The 13,885-nt window shown below is 42.9% G+C and overlaps 1 protein-coding gene across 1 annotated transcript in view; it reads left to right on the top strand.

The window, feature by feature from the left end:
• LOC311004180 (uncharacterized protein) overlaps positions 1-13,885 on the top strand; it is a gene marked incomplete at its 5' end in the record, with an annotated part of 73,211 nt that overhangs the window by 23,917 nt on the left and 35,409 nt on the right. The window lies entirely within an intron of this gene.

Raw genomic sequence — 13,885 nt, 5'->3', positions numbered from 1 at the left:
GTAATTTTTTTTTTAATGAAAGCGGGACACTTCAGCCTTTACAACGATCCCATCTGTGTGTGTCTGTGGCTCCGGACGCCGAGCAGTCAAGCCGCTGTCCAATAGGGAGCACTGCGCTGTCACATGACGGGCTGTGAGCGGCGGTCACATGATTAAACATGGCTGCTGTATTGCCGGCTGCTGCCGGCTACGAGCGCTACTGTCTTTGCTATCGGCTATCAGGAAATCTCCTGTGTATGCGTGAATGTCTGTGTGAACCTCATGTAATGCCAGGGCTGCACCGTGGCTCTCTGTGGATTGCCAGTGTTGTGCGGAGAAGTGGCTTGTTGCCGCGAGCAGCATGCAGAGCTCGGTGAGCAGAGCTCGGCAAGCAGGCACTTCTCCACACAACACCGGCTTTCCACACACAAGATGACTTTTGATTGAAACGGCCACGGTTGTCGGCCCCGATAATCGTAAATATTGAACATGTTTAATACTTACGATTATCGGGGCCGAACGTTTTCTGAGCCGATTGTCGGGGGAATTTTGACTCTTAACACACCACACACTACAAGAGAATCTTATAAGATAATCTTAAGATCTTAAGATAATCAGGCGATAAGGGGGAAAATCGGGGCAAAATCAGCCCGATTATCTTTATGTGTGTGGCAGGATTTAGGGAGAAAGAAATAAATGATGTCAGCGACATGCTGCATCAAACTAAGAAAAAGAGAGGGTTGCCCGCACACTCTTAAAGAAGGTCATAGTGATTTATTTAGCACTTGCACAAACGTTTTCGACCATGTGTGGTCTTCATCAGGTGCCAACAGAACAAAGGAACGCTCACACCCATATATAGGGTCACAGGTGTATGGGTGTGAGGTCCAATTAGGTGAGGAGGGGCGAGCCTGAAGGTAAGGGGCACATCCTTAAGCTTACAGTATTTAATTATACACTTTTAAATATATAGTTTAAAATATACAGTTTTTAAATATAGAAAATCTTTTAAATATAGAAAACATCATACACTTATCATTAAACAATTGGGCCCAGAAAAACACAAATATAATCAGTGGGAACCCATTTGTAGTCAAAAGGTTTTTTTCATCATAGCAGTGAAACAATAATCAAATAGGCTATTTCATAATCATGAGAGAAAAAAATAAGTAAACAACGTGTATATAATCCAGAATGGATACCAATGCATAAACAACCAACATTACACACATAAAGGATCACCAAAGTTACAAAACAAATCTTAATAAATCATTAAAGTTACAAAGTTATTAATAAATCATTAAAGTTACAGAGCAAGTGTTAGAAACCACTTTTAAGGGAACTAAAGAAAATGCTTAATATTATACTCCTGCTTTAGGCCTCTGGGGGTTAGTGTTTGGAGGGTGAAGATATAGAAGCTCTCTCTTTTCAATAGGAGACTATTGTGGTCTCCACCTCTTCTGGGAGGTTTAACGTGCTCGATGCCAATGTATCTCAGGGAAGAAATTGGGTGATTAGCATCCCTGAAGTGCACTGCCACCGGGCTACGCAAATCCTTCCTTAAGGATGTGCCCCTTACCTTCAGGCTCGCCCCTCCTCACCTAATTGGACCTCACACCCATACACCTGTGACCCTATATATGGGTGTGAGCGTTCCTTTGTTCTGTTGGCACCTGATGAAGACCACACATGGTCGAAAACGTTTGTGCAAGTGCTAAATAAATCACTGTGACCTCCTTTAATAGTGTGCGGGCAACCCTCTCTTTTTCTACGTTGCTCTTTGTCGCCCTGCACCTCAATAGCCTACAGCATGATGTGCGTATAAAAACCTCCTTTTTCCAGCATCAAACTAAGAACCAACTCGTCTCCTCGTTCTTCTCTTCCCTACAATGTAAATAAAATGTGTGCTTTTAAAATAAAATCAGATTAATCTAAGAAATAATGGACAGATGAATGGATTATCAAAATAACGGTTAGTTGCAGCCGTAGACCGAGGTCACGTGGTCTGGAGGTTGATGATCTTAGTGGTGAGAGGAAGAGGAGCAGCAGTCACAGTGACCTCACCACAGACCCTGATGGCCACCAGATGGCGCTGTTACAGCATTCATTACAGCAGCACCGTCAGCACCACTACTAGTGGAAATTATGGGATGTATTGTTTTGTAAATACATGAATGTTAGTGTGTTTTGTTGTTTATTGTTCTTTCAGATCACACTGACACACACACTGTACCACAACCATTTCATTTCATTTCATTTATTGTTTATTTGTGACGGGACTTTGCATATTAATGAACATTATAAAAAATGTAAATACACCAGATTTAGCTCAGGGCTAATTTCCATCTGTAGTCCCGCGGCACACATAACGACAGTTGTACAAAACATCAATAACAACATTAATAACATTTAGTATGGTACGAGTACCATATCACAATACCACAATACTATATCACAAATCACTAGGGCTGCCCCCGACCAAAGATTTTGTTGGTCGACCAGTAGTCGTCACTTATGGCGATTAGTCGACTAATCGACCCCCCACCTTGAGGGAAAAAAAAAAATTAATTTCTTTTTTTATTTTTATTTTTTTATAATTTTTTTTTTTTTTTTTCTGCCCGCGGTCAGGTTGAGAATTAATTAATTAATGCTCGTGACTCCGGCCGTGTTGGGTCCGAGATTCAACAACAAGCCGGTCGTGTTTCACCGTTATTACCGGCAGAATGCCCCTTTATCACCAATAAACACAGTAGATGAGGAGGGTAAAAAGTTACTGAGCTCAGGCTGTGACGGGGGTGCGGGGGGGGGGGGGGGGTCCGCGGCGTGGAGCGGTGCGGGCATAGACATGTCACATGTGTCTATGGGTGCAGGTCTCTGACTGCAGCGGGGACCATCATGGATCCGCTCCGTGACACTGAGACTGACCGCCGGTGAGCGCTGTGGGACGGGACCGGGGCTCAGACAGCACCGCTAATGGTGACAGCGGTGATACGAGAGAGACTGCCGTGCTTTGTAAAAAAAAAAGAAAAAAAAAAGGGTCACGTCACGACTTCCTGTATTTGGACCTTCAAAATAAAAGCCCCATAACCTTTCCTATACAGTTCAGTCATTGATGTTGGCTTAATTTTGACAAGACACGGCTCCAAATGTTTTTTTTTTCTTCCTGCGACCAATCGACCAATGAAATTTTGGTCGGCTAATGATTTTTTGGTCGACCAGTGCTTGGTCGACTATTTGGGGGCAGCCCTACAAATCACATTACAGATTTAAACCTTAGCTGTAGTGGAAAGAGCAGTGTGTAATAATAGGTTCGGGATCAAGGATGTAGCTGTTAAGATCCATTAAAGTGCATCTGTTATAAAGTGCTATTATTGCTTACAAAAAGTGCATCTATAATAAAGTGCTGGATTTTAAAGTGCCAGAGGTAAAGTGCCTACAGTTTTAGTAAAAAAAAGAAAAGAAATATATACATATATTAAAAAAAAACAGAAGAAACAAATACACAAGGCACACACGCCCACACATACTCACACAAAAACGAGCATGCCCTTAATGTTGGCAGGCTTGGTTGTTGGTAAGCCATGTTTTCAGCTGTTTTTTGAATGTTACATAATTGATATTTCCCTTATGGCCAGAGGTAGCGTATTCCACATTGAGCAACCATGGACTGATAAAACCTTCTGTGCGAATGCTGTTCTCCTAAACTGAACCTCACAGTCACCTCTGGTGGTAGCTCTCGTTGTTGTCGCGCTATTCTTCTTTTTAATAAAATGACCTAGTGGCGGAGGTGCCAACCCATTTAATGACCTGTGAATGAGACAGGAACTTTTGAGTAGTTGGAAGTTCTCGAATGTCAAGAACTGATATTTTTTCAAAATTGGGCAGAGATGGAAAGACTGGGGCTTTTGATCAAACACCTTAATTGCTTTTTTATATAGCTGTTTAATAGGTTTGAGAGTGGTGACTCCAGCAAACATCAAGGTTGTGAAGCAATATTCAATATGTGACAGGATCAAGCAGTGTAGGTAGGCTTTTGCCGCCTCCGTTGTAATAAAAGGTCTGATTTGTTTAAAATTTTGTATATTAAATTTTAAAGTGTTGGTTATTTTTTTGGAGTGTTTCTTAAAGGTGAGGTTGGAGTCCAGTAACACCCCGAGGTACTTAAAATGGGTTACTGTCTCCAATTTTACTCCATTCAAGACAACCCCTTTTTCAGACATTGGTGGCTCAGTGTGTTTTGTACCATTTTTGGTGAACAGCATGTGCACAGTTTTTTTTGTATTTAACATTAAACATGAATTACATAACCAGTCTTGAACCCTAGTCAAAGCATCAGTTAAGTTTTTTGCCGTTGTCATTGCATCCTTTCCCTGAGTATAGATCACAGTGTCGTCAGCATACATCAAGACTCTAACATCTGGACAAATATCAGGAAGATCATTGATGTACATGGAGAATAGCAAAGGTCCCAAGATTGATCCTTGTGGGACTCCAACATGACAAGCTTGGTGGTGAGACATGACATTGTCAATCTTGACTTGCTGCGATCTATCTGACAGATAGGATTTAAACCATGATATAGCTTCATCAGAAAGATTAAAGTGAGTGAGCTTGTTTAAAAGAATTTGATGGTTGACAGTATCAAATGCTTTTTTGAGATCTAAAAACACTGCACCTACACAGGGGTTCTTATCCAGTAACCCTTTAACATTCTCAATAAAAAAACAGTTAGCCGTCTCGGTGGAGTGATTGGCCCGGAAACCAAATTGCATGCTGTGAAGTGGGGTAAATCCTTTATCTAGGTGTTTAATGAGTTGGGCTGCTACCCATTTCTCAGCAACTTTTGAGACGATAGGCAGGATGCTAATGGGCCGGTAGTTGGCTACCTGTGTTTTTGATCCAGATTTAAAAACAGGTATCACCGATGCCTTCTTCCAAGAAGACGGAACTGCTTTCTGATTGAGTGACTGGTTAACCATGAGAGAGATGGGCCTAGCTAGGACATCTATATGAGTCTTGATGAAGTTAGTGTCGACACCATGAATATCCTTAGCTTTAGAGTTTTTAAGAGCTGCAATAATCCTTTTTACCTCCATCTCGGTTATGTTTTCAAGATGGAAAATAGGGTGATTTTCATTAATCTGGCGGGGTTTAATTGTGGACGGGGTAAAAAGCCTTGTGATATCAGTTACACTATCTATAAAATAGTTATTAAAAATATTAGCTACCATACTAGAATCCTTTACCAAGTCATTGTTCACTTCTAGTTCAAGTGCTTTGGTCTCTTGTTTATTCTTGCCTAGTAATTTGTTCAATATTTGCCATGTTTTCTTCCCATTGCCTTTAGCACTTTCTATGATGGAAACAAAGAAATTTGCTTTGGCTTTCCTCATCCCTTTGCACAGCTTTGTTGCGAGCATAGGGTGAATTTCAATCTATCTGTGGTCAGACCAGTTTTCAGATGCTGCTTAAGTAGCACATCTCTATTTTTAAGTAGATTTCTACAGTTCTGATCCAGCCATGGTAGATTTTTACCCTTTTTTGCTCTGTGGCCTCCCTTGCAGGCAAAGGCTGACATAACCTCTTTTAGTTTGTTAATAAAGGAATTACTATTTGTGTCTATGTTATTGAAGATAGTGTTTCCTCCCAGTCTATTCTGGTCAGAGCTTCCTTGAGGTGAGGTGCCTGACTCCTAGGTACAACATTTGTAATGGATGAGGTAGGTGCCCTGTGCGTCTTAAGCCTCTGCTTTGTGAGCTTTCTAGAAAAAAAGGATTATATTATGGTCTGATATACCGTTCAAAAAATTAAATGTCTTGGCTATCCTCTCAGGCTTATTAGTAAACAGGAGATCTATTCTCGTTTGGGAGCTTTTCGTAATTCTCGTCGGCTGCTCAATTAGTTGTTCTAGATTGTGTTTGTCTATTATAACCTTGAGGTTTTTTCTTCCTTTTTTATCATCCCAGTTTATATTAAAATCACCTATGAGAATAATCTCTTTGTTTTTATCACAGTGATTCAGCATGTGTTTAAACTGAGTGAAGAAATCAGCGTTAGCGGATGGTGGTCGGTAAAGGCAGATAAGAGTGAATAACATTTCATTTGACAGCGTGATTTCCACACCAACACAATCGAACTTAATATCATTAGCCCATTCTAGCTGTTTACAGGTCAGGTTGTCTCTGACATAGAGCAAGACGCCCCCTCCTTTACCTTTTTCTCTGTCCTTTCTATGCACATGATATCCTGGCATAGATATCAGAGCTTCTGCTGATGTTGGTTTTAGCCAGGTTTCAGATATACCGAGGCAGTCCAGATTCGAGTCGCATAGGAGATGTTCCATTTGTTCCCGCTTATTACCATACTTCTTGCGTTTATGTGACTACATAACAATCCCCTTGGTTTACAACGAGGGTCCCAGGTTAATCTGGATTGGTTCAGAGTTTTAAATAGCTTGGTTCTACAATGTTTTTTAAGAACAGGGTTTCTGAGTTTTACCTTTGGATGCTTGGTTATGCTCGAGGCAAGAGTAGGGGGACTGATGTGAGTTGGTTGTGGCAGACTCCGATGGTGCTGCAGGGCCGTTGGTGCTGGTGGCCTTGGCCTCCAGCTGCTGGGTTGTTAGCCCCTGGGCGCGGCCCCGCTGGATGAGCCGCTGCTGCTCCATCGGTGCTCGGTTGCAGCTCACGAGCTGCCGCCGGGGAGCCGGTGAAGGGGTGGAAAGGGTGGAACCACTGTGTGTCCCTGACCAACACATCAACAAGACGTCTGTCATTGAGTAGAGTGTTTTCAGTTACACACACACACACACACACACACACACACACACACACACACACACACACACACACACACACACACACACACACACACACTCACTCACTCACTCACTCACTCACACACACACACACACACACACACACACACACACACACACACACACACACACACACCACACACACACACACACACACACAGAGCATAGGTTTCCAGACAGGTTCTCTTGCCCTTTAAGGTAAGTTTGTTATTGTTTGCACTTTAAAATATTACAAACAAGGAGTATATCACATGGAAGAAAATATACAATAGATAATATATGATAAGTAAGGGATAATGTATAGTTCGGAGGTTGTTATGGGAGAAATAAACCCCGACAGGTTGTATGGAACCCCGACGCGAAGCGGAGGGGTTTTCATTCAACATGAAGGGGTTTATTTCTCCATAACAACCGACCAACTATACATTATCCCGCTTATTACACGGTTTACGAGTGAAATAATTAATTTGAAACATAATGTTGACCAAAATACGACTTTCATCGATTTAAAAATTGCATTTAGCGAATCTGCAAGACCGGTCACTTCCTCTGTTTTGCCGAGCCTCCTCCCGTTCGTGCATTTGAAGCCTTTGATAATCAATCAGTGGATCGATAGATGACCATACACGTGTTAAAATGTGTGTATTGGTGTAGTCGTATCTGTCATAAACAAGAGATTAACTTTAACGTACTGTTTACGGGGTGCGTTTGTGTCGCGGAGCCGCGGGTGCCAGCTGCACCGAGACGAGAGGAGAGCTGTGGACACCGGGTCAGAGGCTCTGATCAGCAGGTTTGGTTTCCAGCAGCGATGTGGAAGGAGCCTCCACTCTCCTTGTAACAGGTTACAAATCATTATCTCTAACATCACTATTAGTCCGACGCTGTTTAATGACGGTAAAAATGAAACACAAGGTAAATAACCTGCATAGTTTCTCTTTTCTGTGCTGCGCTGATCAGAGCGGCGTCCCTAGCAACGGTCTGTATACATGATGACGGTCCGTTATACAGAAATAACAGACCGCAGAACGCAGCGCTGGACCAATCAGAGAGCAGCATTCAATAGAGCTGTGTAATAAACTACAATGAAACAGTGCTGGAGAGGTTAGAAACCCTAGGAAGGCTTATTGAAAACCTCACCATAAAATAAATAAGTAAAATCAAATGTATCTTATCGAAATAAAATAACAAATGAATTAATGAGAGAAACTGGTGCGTGCCTTGATGCCTCTCAGACACTTTCCTGAAGGGAGGAGGGCAAACAGGTCAAATATAGTTTCTTGAGTTAATTCAAAGGTATTGAACAAGTAACCCCAGAGCCACCAAACCAAAAAGACTGAAGAACCCAACTCCAACTTTATTGAAACTTTCTGCTGCACCAGCAACAGTCGAAGCAGCAGCCACATTCACACAGCCTCACATGACTCAATGTCTCACTGATGTCTTCATGGGACTTCCTCATATTTAGCACAACCATCACTCAGAGGGTCAGAAGAAGTTCTTGACCATAACCTCAGCACCATGAGGGAACCGGGGCCTCAACCAGGAAGGTTCAGGAGAACTTAACCCGTCTAAAGATCATCATTATTGACTTTGAGGCTCTGGAGGATGATCCAGGATTCATAACAGTTAGTGGTAGGGATGGGCATTTCGAATAACTTTCTAACCGAGTATCCTAACCTGGGGCCTCATTTATCATTGTGGATACACCTTTTTTTACACCCTTTCCCCCCGTTTTGTGCGCACGCACTTTTCTCCGCCAAATTTGGGATCTATCAAGCCAAAACCTGACGGGGAAAAGTGCGGACATTTATCACCCATTCTGACCCTGGCGTACCGTGATTTACGCCTTTTTTGAGGAACAGGAGGAATTGGCGACACCGTTGCTGAGTCAGAGAACTGCAGTGTGAGAGGGAGAGAGGGAGCGGAGTACGTTTAGAAGACCACAGTAGGATTTTTTGAAGTAATTGTGGTAGTGGTGGACCGCTGATGCTGCAATCCAACCCGCTCTATAATAACACTAGACTATATGTTAATTGATAAACAGAGCGGAATGAGGATTTTGCTTTTTTGATTAGGGCTGTGTGACGTCCGACAAGGATCAAACCATCCAAGTTTAAAAACACACCGGCAGCAGCGCACACTGATCTGCAGCTACTGAGACTGTTATTATTCTGTCACCTGAGTTAACGAGGTGCACGTGTGTTTGGAGCTGACGAGAGGAGAGAATAAAGAGTGAGACAACGCGGCCCTGAGGAGGAACTGTGAATGGGAAAATGACCTAAACCGAGTCCAGTAGAGCTGTAACTGTGTAGTGGAAAGGCGGACAAAGTAATGTAACTATCGTCCTGCTTCCTACATGGGTTTTAACATCTAGGTAAACATTTTTATTTCTCTTTTTAAAGATTTTTCTGGATAAAGGTGCAGATTACATAAGATTTCTTCTTCTTTCTGCTCCCTTTTGTTGAGATTTGGGAGGTTTTTGTTTTTATTGTAGCTTATTAAAGTCAAGATCATTTTTTCTGACTGAGTTATTGCCCGTGTATCTGCTTCAGGAGAAGCGGAGAAGTTCCGCTTCTTTTCCCCCGTCCTCCGCCGTTGTCTCCGTTGTCACTTTGTTGTCACAAAAGTTGCTGCGCCCACAGAGAGCACATGGCTAATTAAATATGCACGTGCTGACCATATATGGTTGTATATAGGTGTTCTGGGGGTGGAGTAAGAGGTGTGTTCACCGTGTGCACCATTCTTGGGTCCGGTGTGATTTATTGCGGAGAGTTGTGCGTACGCACAGTTTGATTGATCTGAAAAAGGTGTAAATATTTAGGGTGTACGCCATTTTCGTCTTTTCGCCGTACGCAAATATTTAGTAGCAGTTTTACACCCTCTTTGATAAATGAGGCCCCTGGTGTTACCCGGGTAACCGAATACTGTAATAAAAATGAAATGACGTCATGTCTCACGGACAGAGCGCAGCCGGTGCATAAATGCTCTCTGTCCGTCAGACAGTCACATCACTGACACACAGCGTTGTCAGACTGAATATCAGGTGGATAATAAGAGTAGAGATGGAGGTTAAGATGCACATACGGGGCAGATGATATGTGCATCTTTATGCTCGGAGGAGGAGAAAACTTTTTTTTCTTTTTTTTTTTAAATCATTAGCGGTGCTTATTTATTAGTCCACTACATGTTGGTGCCTTCGCTCCTCTCTGCCTCGCATCGTCTCAGGAAATAACTGGGAAGGTTTCAGAATGTTTGTAAACTGAAAGCAGCAGATTTTCTACCAGACTTGATGACACCTGTCGTCTCCGAGGGAACCACCACAGATTATTGTAAAAGGTTTGAAAGTCCGAGTCTTGATCCAAAAAATCACGTTGCTGCTTGATCTGAAACTGTTTAACACGACAAAAAGCCGAACCACGGCATGATGATGTAGTTTGATCCGACACTAGACTGCGCTCTAACGTGACGTTTTTCTAATCCTAGGTTAACCGGATAATAAATTCATAACCGAGTAGCAGATTACCTACTCGGGTACCCGGGTACTCGGGTACCCGTGCACATCCCTAGTTAGTGGACAAGTTCAGTCTCAGTTGTGTAGCGACGAGGTTCTGCCTTGTTCCAGGCTCCATAACGCTCCCACATGTAGAGCCATGTTGGGTTGAAGGTGTTTGGAGGCTCATGAAATTCAACAACCATCTGTTTTTACTTTTTTTCTTAGTTTATTGATTTTACACAATATTCAAAACAAATAAAGTTATTCATAAACAAATCTCATTTAGCTCCATAAGCAACATGAACGCAACAATAATCATTCCATCTGTCCAATATATTAAAGGTTTATAAGATCACGTGTCAAGTGCTACAAATTTTCTCAAATTGACCCTAAAGTTAAAGTTAAGGCTTTGTGTTGTACACTACCTCAGCTACTATGATGCATATTGTTGTTTTTGTCAGAAAAAATGGCTTATGAATCGTTTTCATAAAACTATTTTTACATATTTTGTACTGAATCACAATCAGAATGAAAAACCTTATTATGTAGCCCACATAGAATCTGTTCTATAGATCCCTGACACACCTCTTCACTATTCATGGAAAGTACTGCCTCATTAGTATTACAGCAAAACATTAGACATATTCAGGTCAATATGTTCACCCAAATATATATTGATTTAAAGGAGTCATCACCCGGAAATCGCATTTTTCCTTGTTAAAACATGTATACTGGTGTTGAACCTCAGTGGAAACTTGCCTGTCAACATTACGAGATTTTGATTCTGCTCCTACGGTGACGTCACCGTGGAGACTGCTTTCATAAACACACCTCTCTTCCACCACCCCGACTTCTGCCGTGCCGCCATTACGGGTTGTTTTATTTCCCACTGTAGCGCTGTTATTTCATCACTTTAATAAGTTTTAATAATTTTTCATGCGAGAAAGTAAGGGTTTAGATCCCCAATGTGCGGTTAGTTTATCCGAATGACGGCTGTTTAGAAGTTAGCTCCGCGTTGGGAGAAGTGAGGTGCAGACAGCTGCAGTGAGCACCATGGAGGAGCGGAGGAGGAGTGACTCCTCAACCCGCCTGCACTGCTCGTTTAGCCGGCCGATAACAACGTCGCCGTGCCGCCGGAGGAAAGGGTCGTTAATTTATTAAGTTTTAATATTTATTCATGCGAGAAAGTAAGGGTTTAGATCTCCCATGTGCGGTTAGTTTATCCAAATGACGGCTTAGAAGTTTGCTACGCGTTGGGAGAAGTGAAGCTCCAGCGAGGCAGAGGAGCGGAGAGTGACTCCTCAGCAACCCGCCTGCAGCTGCTCGTTAACCGGTCAAACTACGTTGTCATGCCCGCGGAGGAAACGGTCGTTAATTAACTTACCCGCAGGTTTGTAGAGGTTTACCGCCGACTGGTTAAATTCTTTTAGGAGATAAACGTTTGTCTCATTGATGAAATCTAACAATTGTGGCAGTCGTATTAGTTTGTTTGAATGAAAAGTGAAGCTTCACACAGAGCAGCAGCAGCTTTGCACCGGGGCTCTGTAGCCTACGTACATTAATCACCACATTTGCATCAATAAATACATGTTTTACAATGAACCGATTCAATTTTGTTTTATTTGACATGGTTACGGTACACGACAGAGAGCAGCATAGTATGCGGTTTCCAATACAGCCTGCATGTAACCCACTGGGCCAGCCACCATTCCGGCTCTGTGTCCTCCCTGTGTCCAATCAATGCGCGCCTCATTACATATTAATACAATGAACATCCGGACCAGTCAAAACCTCGCGCCTACTCTCACGAGAGAAAGTTGCCATATGAAAAAGTGTCAGAACAAGCTCTGTTTGAATTTAAAAAAAAAAATGTTTCCAATAAGTTTGAAGAACTGATTCAAAGCAATTTAAGGGGGATTGGATACATAAAAAACCAGGTGATGACTCCTTTAAAGGTTCTCGGTGATTCAACAACAACAAAAAAACTTAACTCACTAAAATAATTTTTTTTCAAAGGAGGTTAAATCGAAAGCAACTGGACTTAGTTATTTGTCTAGGAAGACGTTTCACCTCTCATCCAAGAGGCTTCATCAGTTCATGTAGCAGCTGACCAGGCTGGGACTGGTCCAACTATCTGGTGTGGAGACTCACTATTTAACCTCTTGTGTGGGCGTTTCACAAGGGTGATGATGTCACTGGTTCCCTTTTGTGCTCCAAGTGCCAACGACAGTCGTTGGAGTGACAGTCGTTGGTGGGAAGTTGGTTTCGACTTCGTTAGTGCCCTATTGTGTTCTAACGACAGTCGTTGGAGTCTCTTGCCACTTGTGAACAGTGGTTGTTCTTTGAGGCTAGATTGTTGAGTCTCCTGGGAAGGGATGAAAGGGCAGTAGGGCTGACCAGTAGTCGTCACTTATGGCGATTAGTCGACTAATCGACCCCCCACCTTGAGGGAAAACATTTTTTTTTTTTTTTTTTTAATATATATATATATTTTTTTTGCCCGCGGTCAGGTTGAGAATTAATTAATTAATGCTCGTGACTCCGGCCGTGTTGGGTCCGGGATTCAACAACAAGCCGGTCGGGTTTCACCGTTATTACCGGCAGAATGCCCGTTTATCACCAATAAACACAGTAGATGAGGAGGGTAAAAAGTTACTGAGCTCAGGCTGTGTGACTGGTGGGGGGGTGCGGGGGGGTGGGGGTCTGCGGTGTGGAGCGGTGCGGGCATAGTATATGATGGGTGCGGGCATAGACATGTGTCTATGGGTGCGGGTCTCTGACTGCAGCGGGGACCATCATGTCTCTGCTCCGTGACACTGAGACTGACCGCCGGTGAGCGCTGTGGGACGGGACGGGGGCTCAGACAGCACCGCTATGGTGACAGCGGTGATACTAGAGAGACTGCCGTGCCTTGTAAAAAAAAAAAGTGTCACGTCACGACTTCCTGTATCTGGCCCTTCAAAATAAAAGCCCCATAACCTTTCCTATACAGTTCAGTCATTGATGTTGGCTTAATTTTGACAAGACACGGCTCCAAATGTTTTTTTTTTCTTCCTGCGACCAATCGACCAATGAAATTTTGGTCGGCTAATGATTTTTTGGTCGACCAGTGCTTGGTCGACTATTTGGGGGCAGCCCTAAAGGGCAGCATTGTAAATTGGAGATAGGTGGTAGGTGGTGTCTCAGACCTCCTCCCCTGTTGAGGGAAGGTTTTTCTACTTTTACAAAAATGGCTTCTTTAACTCCTCTTTCAAACCATCTGTCCTCTCTGTCTAGGATTTGAACATTGCTGTCCTCAAAGGAGTGGGCTTTCTCCTTGAGATGTAAATGGACAGCAGAGTCCAGTCCTGACGAGTTTGCTCTCCTGTGTCTGAGTGTGTTGCTGGGTTTGAAATACACAGGGATTTCCCTGTGTATTTCAAACCCAGCAACACACTCAGACAGAGACTGGTACATCCCAAGGACAGAACACCACACACCCACAAAAGCAATCTGGTGTATGCAGTCCAATGCAACGAGGAATGCAAAGACCTCTACATTGGAGAAACAAAACAACCACTGCATAAACGCATGGCCCAACACAGGAGAGCAAACTC

The sequence above is a fragment of the Trachurus trachurus genome, assembly GCF_905171665.1.
Source record: "Trachurus trachurus genome assembly, chromosome: 21".
Classification (NCBI taxonomy): domain Eukaryota; kingdom Metazoa; phylum Chordata; class Actinopteri; order Carangiformes; family Carangidae; genus Trachurus; species Trachurus trachurus.
The sequence above is the reverse complement of the archived record's forward strand: the minus strand, read 5'-3'. Positions and strand labels throughout refer to the sequence as shown.